Raw genomic sequence first — 15,501 nt, 5'->3', positions numbered from 1 at the left:
AAACGTGGCTAGAAAAACCGCCCGTGTATTGTTCACATGTTCATTTGTTAAATTATACCTTTAAACGGCCTATCAAAGAATTTACATCTAAAGTTGCGTAAATTTTTCGAATACTTGTCTATGCTTAGTACCACTAATAAGGAAAACAAAGTACTACCATTTGTACATTCCCATGATCCACCATTCGAAACCCTCTATGTCCCTCTGTGTTTTAGTAGCTTGACCACGCGATTTAACTCCATTTTTGAACCTGCAAAAAGTAAACCCAAAAAATAAATAATTAAGTTAATATCAATCAGCAAGGACTTTGCTTCATTTTCTTACTCAGAGACATAAAAATGTTTCGGGTATTTTCTCATACCTGGTTGTAAGAGATAACAACAATATCTTAGATGCTTGAAAAAAAAATAGTCTCAATTGGTTGTTCGCCATTAGTTTAAAGGACTGAGGATACCTTACAAACGTTAGTAATAATAGATTAAACAAACAATACCAATTGACCATTTAAATAAGGGATTGATCCTATGAGAAATTACATCGACTATCGCGAATAAAAAATTCAATTAAAGTATAATCTGGCTTTTCAAATTATGAAAGGAAAAATAAAATTAAGATTTCTTTGAACCAAGTAAAATAAGTTGTTCGAACAAATTTTTGAATTGAGTATGTAATTAAAATGGGTAAGCAAATTTAAAAGAAACTGCAGTTGATGGTAAACTATGTTAGTGTCTATTTGAAAGGAGATTTTCCATTTGATAAGTGCTTCGCATAATAATGAAAGACAAAGTAACCGATTTAGAATCACGATTACAGAGAAAATCATACTCTTGCTTGTGTTAAAATGAGCTAACCCTTTCCTGAGAACAAAAAACATAAAGATTTCAAAAAAGTCATTTGTACCTAAACTACCAGTCCATTTAGAAGCAACATTTTGAGTGATAAGACACCAATAACCACAAATTGATTAGTACAAAGTACAAACTACAAAATTATGAAAGATCTGCAAAGCAATCTTATAACCAAAACTGAAATTAAATCCTATATTATAAAACAAATCCGGCATTCCACGTAATGAGAAACATGAGCAAGCATAAGTTGCTGACAGGTAACCTTTCAAGTTGTTGTCGTTGCCACGACAACAGGTTCTAATAAAAATATCACCTTAAACGAACTTTAAAGTATAGATTGAGTAGTCCACAAAATTATTAGTGTAATGGTGCATGAAACCAAACAAGAGACATCTACCTTCACCTGCAAATTGGAGATAAGAAGTCAAGCATAAAGTGCCACAAATTTCCTAGCAAGTTAAATCAGAAAAATAAGTAGCATAAAAATTTGAGGGAATAAGGATACTCAGTGCTGTTGTGGTGGTGGATGAAGTGAATTCCTCGTGTCAATTAGTGAGGGGTTCTGAGGGAGGAAAGGGGTGTAATCCGGGAAATCATCTGAATTCATCACCAGTTGACAATTTCTCAGTCATTACATGTGTATCCCAAGTTTACTGGAAATCATTCTCTGCTCCAAATCCCCTTCCAAAAATAAAGCCCTGGAAAATTGTCGAAAGAAACATACAGAAAATTAGAGAGCATGATAGAAGAGAGAGAGATTACATGATAACAAATATGAAGAGAGTAAAGATTAGAGTTGGAGTTGAGGAGATGAGGAGATGAGGAGCTGAGACTTTAGAGGGGCAAGCAAGAGTGCGACATTTATTTGAAAGTTATATTAAAAAGTGTTTAGAAGCCCATGCCCATGCAAGGTTAAGTTGCCTCACATCTCCGCCGCCGATTCTTGTATGATGAGTATGAGTATATGGAAACAAATAATTAATGGAAACATTTCTGATTAAATTCAGATAAATTAGATGTAAAGCTCAAAAGAGCTAAATATGAAAGATAAACAGTTTAGCAAAATATTTAGATGAGCGAGTTCAGCGGTTTCCTTCTCTTTATGATAAAGAAGAGTTATGGTATTAAAACCTCTATGGTAGGGATCTGTATTTTGATTTCCATTATAGCAAGTTCATTCCCTTTAAACACTCTTGGATGGCCTTCCGACAAAACCATGAAGTTGATCTGCTCTGCCTACTCGGCCACCCTTAAATGTTTAGAAACCAACTGAATTAGGTAACATACTTTGCCCACTGTGAAAGCTCGCTCTCACTCACGAAATATTGGGCAAGTAACCAATATGCTTATTGGGAGTCCTCTTCACATCCCCAAAGTTCAAGGAGGAAATCATTAAATAAAGCCATCAATTACCACGTGCAAGAGCCAATGAGCATTTGGAAAGATGACCGGTTTACTAATTTACTTACATAGAGGGCGGGCTAAAAAAAGAAGCTACCTCCCTTTCTTTGTTAAACACATAGTTGCACCGTTATAGTACAAAGCTTTATACTCAAGTTAATTAATAATGGCAAAACAAAGCAGAAAATACAGGTCCTAGTTTAAAATACCTACTCTCATGAAATACATACACCATAAACGTACATTACAAAGAAATTTATTAAACATGGGTTGCACTTATAATAGTCACAAAGTAAAATTATAACATGAAGCCTTGGGAGTAATAAGTTGTTTATTAGCCCAAGAGTCAGAAAGTCAAAAATGGAACACCACCATTATTGTGGTTTTAATTTTCGACTTCGTCAATTAAAGGTGTTTCATACTCACTAAACACTTGTCTCCTCTCTAATAAAATCTCAACCTAATCCGGGTTTTCTTTTATCAGTCCAAATTCTCAACAAATTCCAATTTACAACCCAATATCATTTGAAAGCTAGCATAGGAAATGTATATGAAGTTTACATTGGTTTTTCCCTAACTTTTTTCTTAACAATGACATCCTTAGTGGACATGTATATACCATTATTTCCACTTCAATTGATTTCTAAATTCTTGGGAAATGAATACGGACCTTCAAGACACTAAGCATATGCCTATCGACTTTCTAAAACCAAGTACTCCTCGGTATTTAGCTAACAATACCTCCTTTTAATGACTACTACCCTACCACCCTACATAACACACATACAAAACCCCAAATAATCATTTTTTTCTTTTTTTTTTTTAAAAAAGCACTTGCAGTCTACAAAGACAAAACCCCATGAAAAAGTAAACATGCCTTGTTTATCTCAGCAAGGCATGGAAACACCTATTCCTACAATACTCTCCTTCCAATATTCGGTTCCTTTTGTGGTCCCTATTCAACTCAAAAGTTCATATATAATCAAGTTTTGAATCTCAAACACAGTTTACAAAAACATAATTTTGAAAATGAAAAAGAAAATAGGGAAGCATGCCATTTCCATGGAAATCACCATAAGAGCAATAATGCAGTTGCTTTGCTTAGTAAAATCACATAAGTTTAAGATAACTACTAACACTATTACTACCATGCAAATCTCTTGAAAGAAAAAAAACATACTATAAACACACACGAAATCCAATGTCTCTTCACCCTCTGTTTCAATCATTATTTGGTTTCTACATTTCAACCAACACCCCCATGTGCCTTCGAAGTTCACTTATTGTCGTCTTTCACTTCAACTCTGCAGTCGGGACACATTTTTTAAAAACAACTTTCCTCTTACATTTTCCCTTGTTTTATGATAGTAAGGTCAACCAATTGATAAATTATTTAAAATGTCCAAATAAAGTTTTACCATGTAAGACCCGTCTCTTCCCATTTCTTTCAATTTTTCTATTTTAACCCTTCCATTTGTACGTAGTTCTTATTTAGAAAGGCTCACAGCAGGAGCTGGATTTTCCATTCCTAAATGTTGGATCACACCTTCGAATCTGAAAGGTAACAATGCAAAGTGTTGGTAATATGGTTCTCAATATTAATAGGATGCGTAACCAATAACAAACTCTTGCCAAAACCAAAAACCAAACTATTAGCCTAAAATGATTTATTTGTAACCGACTATTCATGGCAGAGAATGGACCTTTGAATCAATACATTGACTAAGTTGTCTAAAAAAACTCAAAATTAGTAACGTCAATGTTTTCCAAATTGATGTAAAGCAAAATATATATTGTATGGATTATTTGTAACCACACATTCATGGCAGAGGTAATTCACATTGGATGAATATGAAGAGAGCTTAAGTAATTATCTAGTTTAGGTGAAATGACAACTTAGGTGTATGGTTGGAAGAGCTTTTCTTGAAAAAATAAAAGAAAGGAAGAATTATAAATAAAATAATGAATCTAACCTGTCAAAGCTCTAGGAAAACAGATAACATGATTAGAGTTGTGCTTCTTGATTAGAGTTTATACCCTTTTTCCAATTATGGTCAAGTTGAGTTTTGATCGGCTGCAAGTTCGTCATTGGACCTGAGTTAAGAAAAAAAAAGTTACTTCATTGAGGCACTCTAACAAACAATAGTTCTTTCTGTATTACTGATTAGAATATAACAAACACTTCGGGAAGTATAATTCGAATTCCATATTCAGTCAACAAAACAACAAATTAGAAAAGAAAAACTAAACCAAAATATATAAAAAAAAATTGCTTAGCCAAGAACATAGAAAATTTACAAATTGTAACATATGTGATTCAAGCTAGTGAATAATCAACACTCAGAAGGAACATTTAGTGAAGTCGAGAGTTAAACCGTATGCATTTTAGACATGCACGAGACAATTGTACGAAAGGCCATCTTCATGTGATAAGTGTTCCGCAAGACAATGCAAACAAAGAACCTAGCTGATAAAACATAATCATATCGTATGATGAAAAGGAGGAAGCCACCGAGAGAAGAAGGAATATGAGTGATCATCGCTCTAAAATAGAGTAATTTATTTTCAGGATAGAAGAGTCGGTATTCCGGGATTTTTGGAATGGTTTCTGATTTTTTTTTCTTTGGATTCGACGTTACTCAAAAAGAATCCTTTAATGTCTTTTTAGCTGGGAAACGCTAGTTTTAAACTTCCTAGATTCATTAAATAAAATTCCAATGTGTCATACCTTTGGGAAAGACTGCATTTCAAGCTACACCGTTTATCTCACTTTCTCTTATCATGATTACTCAACTCAAAATCATTCATTGAGAGAGATTGGCCATAAATATGATACAAAAAGAAATTAAAGATTACTGTTAGAAAGTAAAAATTACGCAGAAGTGTTCTTAAATGTTTGTTGAATTTTTTATTTGGAACTGTAATATTGATGATGCTAAAAATAAATAAGAGAAGAATAGTTATACATAGAATTATACAAATGGATGCACCTAATTCAATGGAGCCATGAACCATTATCAAAGAAAAGGAGAAATTCGAAAATGTTTGTGTACCTTCAATGTTGCACAAAAGACATGTTTCACAGAGTCTTACCCATGCCTTCATTTATTATCTAGCAAACCAAATGAGATGGTTTTGAAGAAGAGTGAGATAACAACACCATTCCATACAATGTGAACACCTAGGACAAGAATAAACTTGAAACGAAATTGTTTCACTTTTTGAATGAGGGAGATAGAAGGTTTAGAAGATGACGGCTCTCATAATGTACCTTTCTGATTACAATTGTTAACATTCATCGAGAATTAATTAGGGGATTTACCTTGTGAATCCATTTAACCATGAACCATTAACGTCCGAAGCCCATCGCTTTTTTTCTAGTTTGTTTCTGTGTGCGCAAACCAACCATTCAGTCAACAACATTTGAGCTTGTGTGGAACAGTCAAGTGGCACTATTAGTTCAAAATTGAGTAACAAAAAAATGTAAACCAATAAAATTAGCAATAGAATTCATTTTGCAAAAGAAAAAAGGGGGAGAAAAAAAATAGATTGCTAGCAACCTAACCTTAAAAATGAAGAGAATGGAGTCGTGGAGACAAATGGTTGTTATTTCACTGTGTATTGAAAAGAAGAGTCTGTATTCAATTCAATAAATGAGAAAAGCATTTAATCATTCAGTTTGTGCATTTTAGTATTTATTATTTAAACCATGTAGAAATAACTTTTTGGATTCCATAGAATGTCATCTTATGCTTGAAACTGACAATCCAAGGGCAATGAAAATGCCCATATTTGAATTCGTTCAAAGTTTCAAAAAAAAAAAATGTTCAATGAATGAAAGGAGAAGTTTGTGGGGGGAAAAAATCGAACAATCGAAAGAGAACCTACCTGAGAAAATAGGAGTGGTGCATCATGGCAGTCGCAATCCATCTCAAGGATCAGAAATTGTTGGGAGAGGATGAGAGACACTGGAGCCAGAGACACAGTAACCTTACATCTTGGGTTTTAATATATTTCAAAATCATCTATTATAATAAAACACAATGGCAGGACAAAGAGAGAGCCGGGATCGTCTTGGGATCTGAGTTTGATGTGCATGGGGATCTGAAGAGAGACACGTGTATGACTTAGAACATTTTGAAACCGTTTCTAATTCTCAAAGGCATTTAAAAAGATTTATTTAATGAATTAAATGTTGTAAATTCAATGCATACATGAGAATTCTTTTAATGCAAATTCAATGCAATGCATGCATTGGTTATTGCAATGCAAATTCAATGCAATGCATTCATTTCTTCACTTTTCAGATATACATACACCTATATATATATATATATATATAATTCTATTACAATAAAACAAAATGGCAAGACAAAGAGTGATGGGGATTTCATGGGGATCTAAGTTAGATATGCGTGGGGATTTGTATAGAGAGAGTTTTTAAATACAAATTCAATGCATACATTGGATGCCTAACATAATCAATATTTTAATTAATTAAAAAGAATTTGTGTTCAATGCATACATTGGTTATACATTGGATGCCTAAGTAATTAATATTTTAATTAATCAAAATTTAGTAGGCTAAAAATAAAAAAACGTAATTAATTTGTGTTCATTGCATACATACATTGGACGTTTTTGTGTTCTAATTAATTTGTTTTATGTCCATGCAAATCCAGAGATCACAAAATAGCTCATAAATAGCATTTAATATATAAAATTAAAACAAAGTAAAACGGAAAGGGCTTTTTTTTTGTAAGTCACGTCAATTAAAAGCCCATTAAACCATTTGATTTTCAACGCCTATCAGAAAAGAAGAAATCACGGCACATAACGCTTGCTTCAAAAGTTTACATTTACTTCTCGACCGTTTCAATTTGTTTTTCCTCGTAAGACTTCTCGAGCCTATTTATCTACAAACTAATCTCCTCTTCCTTCTTCCTCTTCAGGTATCTCTAGACCCTTTTGATTTCTTTTGGATTTTCTATGAAGCTTTTGTAGCTATTGTATGAAGGTCTGATTATATTTTTGTTATGGACGGGTTCATATTTGTTTTGACCTCTCTTAGGAAATAATATATTAAGATGCTAGCTTCTTTGTTTTATAATTTTTGAAATATTTTTCTCCGGTGCATCTATTCATCTCAATCTAGAACTCTCATTTTTTTTCTCTCTTTTTGCAGGTGTCTCACCTATCCTTTCCGCACTCACGTTTACAGGGTAAGTTTATTCTTTTCTTTTTCCCCTTTGTGTTAGTTCCTTTATTTTTCCAATTTAATTTTAAGTTTCCTCTCTAATTTAATTTTACACTCCCTTTTGTATTTGGATTGGTACAATCGTTTAGAGAGGAAGCAAAAAAATTACCCAGTCTTTTCTTTTTTGGTCACAATAACCAAAGAAAACCAGTAACTTTCCTGTCAAAACATTATGTGGTCTCCATAAAGTTCAAGTTTCTAATTGTTTTCTGATATACAATCTGGAATTCTCTTTTTCCTCAACTAACATTTATGTTAGTTTTTCACTGTGCACCACAAATAAATGTTGATTAAGCGCGTTGCCTATAATATCGTTCAAGTGATCGAAGTGTACCTATATCTGTAATTGGTTTAAAGTAGACAATGATTCCAATGATTACTATATTTAGTATAGGTTGCTTCGTGTTTTCCATTCCATCTATTCTTTGAGGCGCAAGGCTTGGGGCTGATTTTGGACTAATTTCCCTCTTTAAGTTATGAATTTCAATGTTGTTATGCTATTTTTTTGTTGTTATAATCTGCAATGCACTATTGACACCATTTCTTGCACCCTTCTCTTATATAATTACGTAGTTCCATTTTCTTTTTATCTGTTTAGGTTTGTGACTACAAGAAAGGATGGAAATAGAATGACTCCTTTATATTCAAAAGGTCTTTGTGACAGAGGGCTTTGGAACTCATTGCTTCCAAAGCACGACATGCATTCAAGGTATCATTTTGAAGCTTAATATGGATCACTAATTGCGAGACAAACAAAATTTGGTTACCTAAATTTGTTAGATTTTTTCGCAAATCATTTTGGAATTAAAAGCTTACTACATATGTAGTGGATCAACATGGATTTTGTCAGGATTATAGTTTGAGAATGTACTTTTATTTTAATTGATGAAATTCTTTTTTATTAATTTCAAATGAGAACAATTGTTGCTCTGAAGAAATTCAATCTAAGGTTGAGCTATATAATAATTTCAGGCATGTTGTACAGTTGTTAAACGATCACAGTTCCATATCTCATCTGATCAGTTTACACCGATTTTGTAGATTCCATATGATTATGAGTGTTATTTGTTTGGGCATTTTTCAGAGCAACAAGGTAAAATCTCTTATGGATATTTTTCAGAGCAACACTTTATGTCAATTAGGATTTATTGCTACTTTGAAGAAAAAAAATAGAACAATTGGTTGTATACATTTATGAAATATTTTAAAGCAATGAGTTCCTATAACACATCCTTAATTCATACTATATCAATACCTCGACTTATACCATATTATCTTCAATGGTATATAGAATATGTTTATTGTCTTTAGCACATTTGGATTTCTACCACTGATACAAGTCACATAACCCCATGCGGACATTAGCAAGATGATCGTTTTTGAAGAACAATAATTTAAGATCAAACCGCATTGGATCAAACTTGATCTTAAGAATCATTTTAGACTAACATAGACCAAACATAAACCAATATATCTTAAGGATCATTTGTGGAGATTTATGATACTATAGATCAGTATAGATATGTGATACTAAGACTCTTTTTAGACCAACATCATAATGACTCATTTTAGATTTTACATGTGTAGTCGTCACTAACATGGTTTACATGGTATTTGAACACATGGAATGGTTGTACAAATCTATGGATTGGTAATGTCCTATACATGAAACCTTTTGGGAATGTTTTTATTTCTCGCAACGATTATTACAAGTCAATGGTTGAATTCCAAGTTGTATTCCCTTGACCTTCCTTCCTTGCATTTTCTCAAGGTTTAATTTGTGTAAGTTCCCGGAGATTGCATTGTAGGCGAGATTCCTATTATAGTTATTATATTTTTTTTCTTACTTCTACCTAACAGGCTTTGGTCTCGGGTTTAACATGCATCACTTTAGTCGCCTACGTACTGTAACTCATTCTCTTCCTTTGATATAAAAGTGTGTACTATGCGTATTGTGTTTTTCCATTTTCTTTGTCGTTGTGTTTTGCTATTTATACGAATGTTGCATTGTGTAGAAACTATTGATAAGCTTAAGAGGTCATCCAATTTTTGTCGTACCTTTTATTTTGTGGCAAAACCATGTGTGGAATGGATCTTAACACAATTGAGATTGATTACAAGCTCCAAGTTAGCTAACCACTAGGTAAGCTGCTACAAACTCCATTTGTTGATTCTTCATATTACTCAATTTAAAGTTGGCAATGCATTGTAGGATTTAATATCCATTTACTCAAAATGGTGTATAAAAAGGAGGAAAAAAAAATCAAACAAGACAATCTAACGTCAAGGTTTTCATTTATTGTTTTTGTTTCTTTCGACTTATTGTGTTCATAGTCTCCCCATTTAGGCATTTACCATTGTAAGTTTGTAACTATGGCATCTGCAAGGAAGAAGCAAAAAAGTTCAAAGGAAAAAGCACTAACATGTGATGTTTTACCATATAATTTCACTAACGTTTAGTTTTTTAGTTCAATTTATTTTATTTTATTTGCTCAGCATCTAATTTACAACTTTGTAAAACTAAACAAAATGAAGAGGCCTGAGCTACAAAGCATGCAATCAATTGGGGTGTGATCTGCAACATATGTAACTTGGAGGTATGAACCCCAACAATTTATTTTTAACCATTTTTTTTAAAAAATTATTTTTTCGTTTGATTCTTGACTACATAATAAGAACTAAGTTATCAAATATGACATTTTGGCATGTATTTTCTTTTTATTCATCTTAGTGGTTCCATATCATGTTGAGAATTTACACTAAGGTGTCATTCAAAATCTGATTTACATAGGATTTGTTTTGAAATGCATTCCTTCTTTGTTTTTATTGAGTTGAAAGGCATTCTTGTTCAGTTAATGATAGTTCATATTGCCTTTGCATATTTTAAAGATTTTCTCCTTCAAAATGTGAATTTGTACTAGAATGGTATCGTGGCTACGTTCTAATAATCCATTCTTATTGTATGTTTTTTATCAACATTTCTTATGCAGTAGCAGTGGAACAAATTGAATGCGTAAAACTTTCATGTTTCAATTTTTTTATTATACACAAACTTGCTAATAAGAAGAACTTGAATCTGTCCATTGATCTAGCGAGTGGTGAATAAAACATGAACTTCATTCTAATGCCATTTTTTTTTATGGTTATTTGAGATTTGGAATCCATGTTGGCATCAATTTAATTGTAGATTATTTAGCAGTGATGCACTAATGTGTGGTTTTCTTAGTTAGAATATCGGTGGCAATAATAACTTAGAGGAATAAGCAACTTTGGCAATGTTGTCAAGGTCATTCTATTTGTTACGGTTAGATTATCATTCTTAGTGTATAGTGTCTTTGTACTTGATGTAGAACCCCGACATGATAACACAGACTGCAGATAACAACCACCACACCAATTAATATTTAGGAACTCAAAAGAGGAGTATGCTGACTTGCCATAGTTGGTTGCCTTTGTATTAGCAACCCAAGTAACAAACTATATATATAACCCGAGTAACCCCAAACTAACCATAGTTGGGTTATTCAGATAATGCAACGCAGAAAGTCCAATCTAGGTGCGATCTTAATCTTTAGCATGTTTAGTTAGTTTGGGGTATACACAAAGTAGGGGCTCCACCTTAGGTAAACATTTGAGTATAAATTTCGCATGAGATGAAACATTGAGGCAAGACTGCCACCTTTGGATTCAAGTCTAGGCGTTTAGATTTCTTAATCTTTTCCCAACTCTCTTGATCTATGTTAATCAGTTTGTGCTTTTGGAAAAGTTATCCTTTTATCGCTTTAATTCAACATTTTATATATTTGCAACTAGGATGGGAGCTGCTACTATTTTTGGAGGTGTTAGAGTTATTGACTTTTGCAATGCTCACTAGATTGAAAAGGAAAAGCTTTATGTCCAAATGTGTGATAGAATAGTAGACCTGGTTGATACCAAGCTTCCCCGATGTCCACAATGAGATTTTGTTTTAATGTACTAATAAAGTGTATCAAAGGACCTCACTATGACTAACACTAACAGGTCATTGGGAGTAGTTTACCTTTGTAATCCTCTAAGTGTTTTTAATAGAATAATTTGATTCTCGCCATATCAAAGGTAAAAATGTCATTTATTTTTTCAAGAATCAGAGTAAACATGTCCTATAGCGAAAGGGCATCGTGTCGATAGAATATTTTGATTCACCATATCAATAGTAAATATGTCATTTTTTTTTTTTAGAATCAGAGTAAATATGTCCTATAGCTTGCTAAGGGCTTCGTGGTCGAAGGCACGCTTATATCTAGGAGTTGGATTTTTCTGCTTTGTATTGCCATTTTAACTTGAGTATAAAACTTTGTGTTGCAACGTGGTATATCGTTTAATAGAGAAAAGGAGGTTGCTGACTATTTTTGGGTACGTCCTTGGTGTAAATAAGTTGATCATCTTTTAGCTGCTCATTGACTCTTGCAAGTAATAATTCATGGGATAAGTGATTTTCCCCTTGAGCTTTGGAGACTTGAATAGGGTTCCCATTGCCCATGGCTCTCAATAAGCAAAATTAATTATTGGCCTAGCATCTCAATGAGTGAAGCTTTTCAGGTGGGACGAGTAACTTAAATCAGTCGTCTTTTATAGCGTATTGGGTGGTTCTGTGCATGCAGAGGAGATCAACTCCATGGTTTTGCCGACAAAAGGCCTAAAGGGAGTGAACTTGCTATTGTGGAAATCAAGATACAAGTCCCTTTCCTACAAAATGTTCACAAACTGATGTCCATTGTGGCTATTGATTTCCCTGTCATACAAAATGTCCACTCTGAGCCATGCATGTTGTTACAGTGGTTAATTATCTGCAAAACGCTCTTAATCTTATTTGACTATCTTAATGTGCAAAGGTTGAAAGTGTTCAATGGAGAAACATGGAGTGGTTAAGATTATATTTTATGTTATCATCATTTCATTTGCCTTAGGCGTTTCACGTTGTTGTTTGTGTTATTTGTCTCTTTTAGTTAATATTTCTCTTGGATGGTATGTAATTTGAAGTAGAGAGATGTTTTCGAAATATTGTAAAGAGATGTCCACTTAGTATTCACAATTTTTAAATGCAAATAAATAAGCACAACCAAATTTATTCACTTTTTTACTCTCCTTTTGATATTGAATTTGTCTAAGAACTCTTATCTTGCTAAGAAAGAAAAAGCTCCCACCTCCCTAAAGATTTTTTTTTTTAATTGTAAAGTTTGCGTCCTTTCTCTCATTTCTTCAAGTTTTCCTCACATTTCATCAAGTTTTTGTTTATAACTCTTGGATTTTATTGGAGTAGAACTGGCGCAACTTTAAATGTATTTACAAGGGTGTATGAATTGTCAATATTTTTTATTAATTTTAAAGGAGTGGATTTAGTACGTAAAGTTGATTTTCTTTTTGCTTGTGAACAAACTACTAATTAGTTGTTGTATTTTAGAATGATAATTGTTCTTTTCTCTCGCATTCAAAGAGGCTCTCGAGTCACTTGAAATTTTGTTACATCTCAAGCAGTATGTCTGTTTAGCAAATAGTTGCATTTTCTTAAAAAAAAAAATTATTTACATACGTGTTTTAATATGATGGATATAAATCTTGACATGCCACAAGTGTTATGGGTTGATTGATAAAGTTGGTTTGTTTGTTGTTGGTTGTATGGATTGGATTTTTCACGTCTTTGTTTAGTAGACACCCCATGATAAGAGTTTGTTTGGGTGAGAATTTGAGAGTTAATGCGCTATGTTGTCTGTCTTGGGTTGATTTGGGTTGTTGAAGTACTAACATGAAATAAATTAATTATAATGTCAATCCCACTACTCAGTTTTATGTTTCTTATAAAATAATAATAATAAGATACAACCATCCATCCTCAACTCAATTATATCCAGTAATTGCTTATTGAAAAAGTTATATTCATAAATTCAAGCATAATAATTGTTTTTTATGTTTTTTTTCCATCCTTAGTCATAGTTTGTTTGTCTCAATTGAATGTGTTTTTTTTTCTCTAATTGGCATATAATAGTTTATTTGCAGAATGAATAATCTTTCCAAAGTGCCGGATGAGACATGCAATAAAGTTCTTACTTCCAGTGAAGACAAATTCCCGGTTTATAAACCTATATGCACCCTCGGCACTTCAGGTCATCAAACATTCTTAACAATATACGACTACATTTGCAAAGCTTAGCGACCTAAAAACCGATTAGGGGAAAACGATTAAAAAAAAAAAAAAAAAAAAAAATAATAATAATAATAATAATAATAATAATAATAAATGAAGAAAATATTTCAACAGAACTAGAATGCTTGTGTGGTTTTGGCCAATCGAACCGGTGTGACTTTTCTAACAATTCACAATGCATTGAGAGCATAGTTGAGTGCTCTTTGAAATTTAGAAGATTAGTAAGACAATAATAAAAGGTGATGTCGACAATTTCTGGTATGATGTTATACAATAATAATTGACATTAATTTTATCGTCTTTATATTGTTTGTTAAAAAAATATATATTAAATGTGAACAACTATCCATTGGTGAGAGTACGGTGGATGAAATTGTGTTTAATTCATGATTTCAAATTGGGTTTTATAAATAAAGCTTAATCTATACTATTTCAAAAAATATATTCATTACCACATATTGGCATCCACAAAATAAACAACGACAGAGAAGTATGTCATCCAACGTGTAGTACCACTTCAAAATAAAATGTCTACAAATTCTCACATAGGCTACACATTTGAAAATATTAGGTGTACCAAGATTAACGTCATAAACAACATAATAATAAACACCTCATAACAAATCGTGTCGTAGGCACGGGTAATACCTAGTATATAATATAGATGAAGACTTGTCAAAGTTGTATTTAATGTGTTAAGTAAACACTTTAAATGTTATCTAGGAGACCTTTCAAATGTCCACATTACCCCATAGGTGTCAAAAACGTCCAATGTATATATTGGACACAAAATATTTTTTTCCTATTAAATTTTTATTAATTAAAATATTAATTACGATTATGCATCCAATATATAACCAATGTATACATTGAACACAAATTATTTTTAATTAATTGAAATATTGATTACATTAGGCATCTAATGTATGCATTGAATTTGTATTTAAAAATCCTCTTTATGCAAATCCCCGCACACATCTAACTCAGATCCCCATGCGATCCCAACTACTCTTTGTCTACCCATTTTGTTGGTGAAGACAAAACATTATTTTCCTACTAAATTTTTATTAATTAGAATATTAATTACGGTTAGGCATCTAATGTATAACCAATGTATGCATTGAACACAAATTATTTTTAATTAATTGAAATATTGATTACATTAGGTAACTAATGTATGCATTGAATTTGTATATAAAAACCTTCTCTGTGCAAATCCCCACACACATCTAACTCAGATCCCCACGTGATCCTTTGTCTACCCATTTTGTTTTATTATAATAGCGGTGGAAATATTCACCCAAAGATAACTTTTGGTATTCAAAACGCATTAATATATTTTCAAATAACCATTAACTATCTTTAAGCCCAAAAGTCTTCAAGTAGACCTTACACACTACGGTTACAAACTGACAATCTTAAATTGGTTGATACTCGAGTGTATTTCAAGCTTACATCTTGGGGTTTAATATATTTCAAAATCATACATAATATCGATGAAGACTTGTCAAAGGCGTATTTAATGTGTTAAGTAAACACTTTAAATGTTATTAAGGAGATCTTTCAAATGTCCACATTACCCCATATGTGTCAAAAACGTCCAATGTATGTATTGAACACAAAATATTTTTTCCCTATTAAATTTTTATTAATTAAAATATTAATTACGATTAGGCATCCAATGTATAACCAATGTATGCATTGAACACAAATTATTTTTAATTAATTGAAACATTGATTACATTAGGCATCTAATGTATGCATTGAATTTGTATTTAAAACCCCTCTTTATACAAATCCCCACACACATCTAA

General features: G+C 32.3%; 2 long non-coding RNA genes across 3 annotated transcripts; one reads left to right on the top strand and one right to left on the bottom strand.

Annotated features, from left to right (window-relative positions):
* Positions 1 to 5,113: 5,113 nt before the first annotated feature.
* LOC147519771 (uncharacterized) lies at positions 5,114 to 6,236 on the bottom strand. Of its 2 annotated transcripts, none has more exons than XR_015214290.1 (4): positions 6,138 to 6,236; positions 5,815 to 5,884; positions 5,572 to 5,701; positions 5,114 to 5,361 (listed from the first exon to the last, which is right to left on the bottom strand). It is a non-coding gene; the product is annotated as an uncharacterized LOC147519771 (long non-coding RNA). The 2 variants fall into 2 exon arrangements; XR_015214289.1 differs by having other exon boundaries at positions 5,815 to 5,863; positions 6,138 to 6,229.
* An 838-nt stretch (positions 6,237 to 7,074) lies between these two features.
* Positions 7,075 to 8,240, top strand: LOC147519770 (uncharacterized). Its single transcript, XR_015214288.1, has 3 exons — positions 7,075 to 7,201; positions 7,435 to 7,471; positions 8,105 to 8,240. It is a non-coding gene; the product is annotated as an uncharacterized LOC147519770 (long non-coding RNA).
* Positions 8,241 to 15,501: the final 7,261 nt, after the last annotated feature.

Source organism: Coptis chinensis, chromosome 2 (genome assembly GCF_015680905.1).
Source record: "Coptis chinensis isolate HL-2020 chromosome 2, ASM1568090v1, whole genome shotgun sequence".
Classification (NCBI taxonomy): domain Eukaryota; kingdom Viridiplantae; phylum Streptophyta; class Magnoliopsida; order Ranunculales; family Ranunculaceae; genus Coptis; species Coptis chinensis.
The sequence above is the reverse complement of the archived record's forward strand: the minus strand, read 5'-3'. Positions and strand labels throughout refer to the sequence as shown.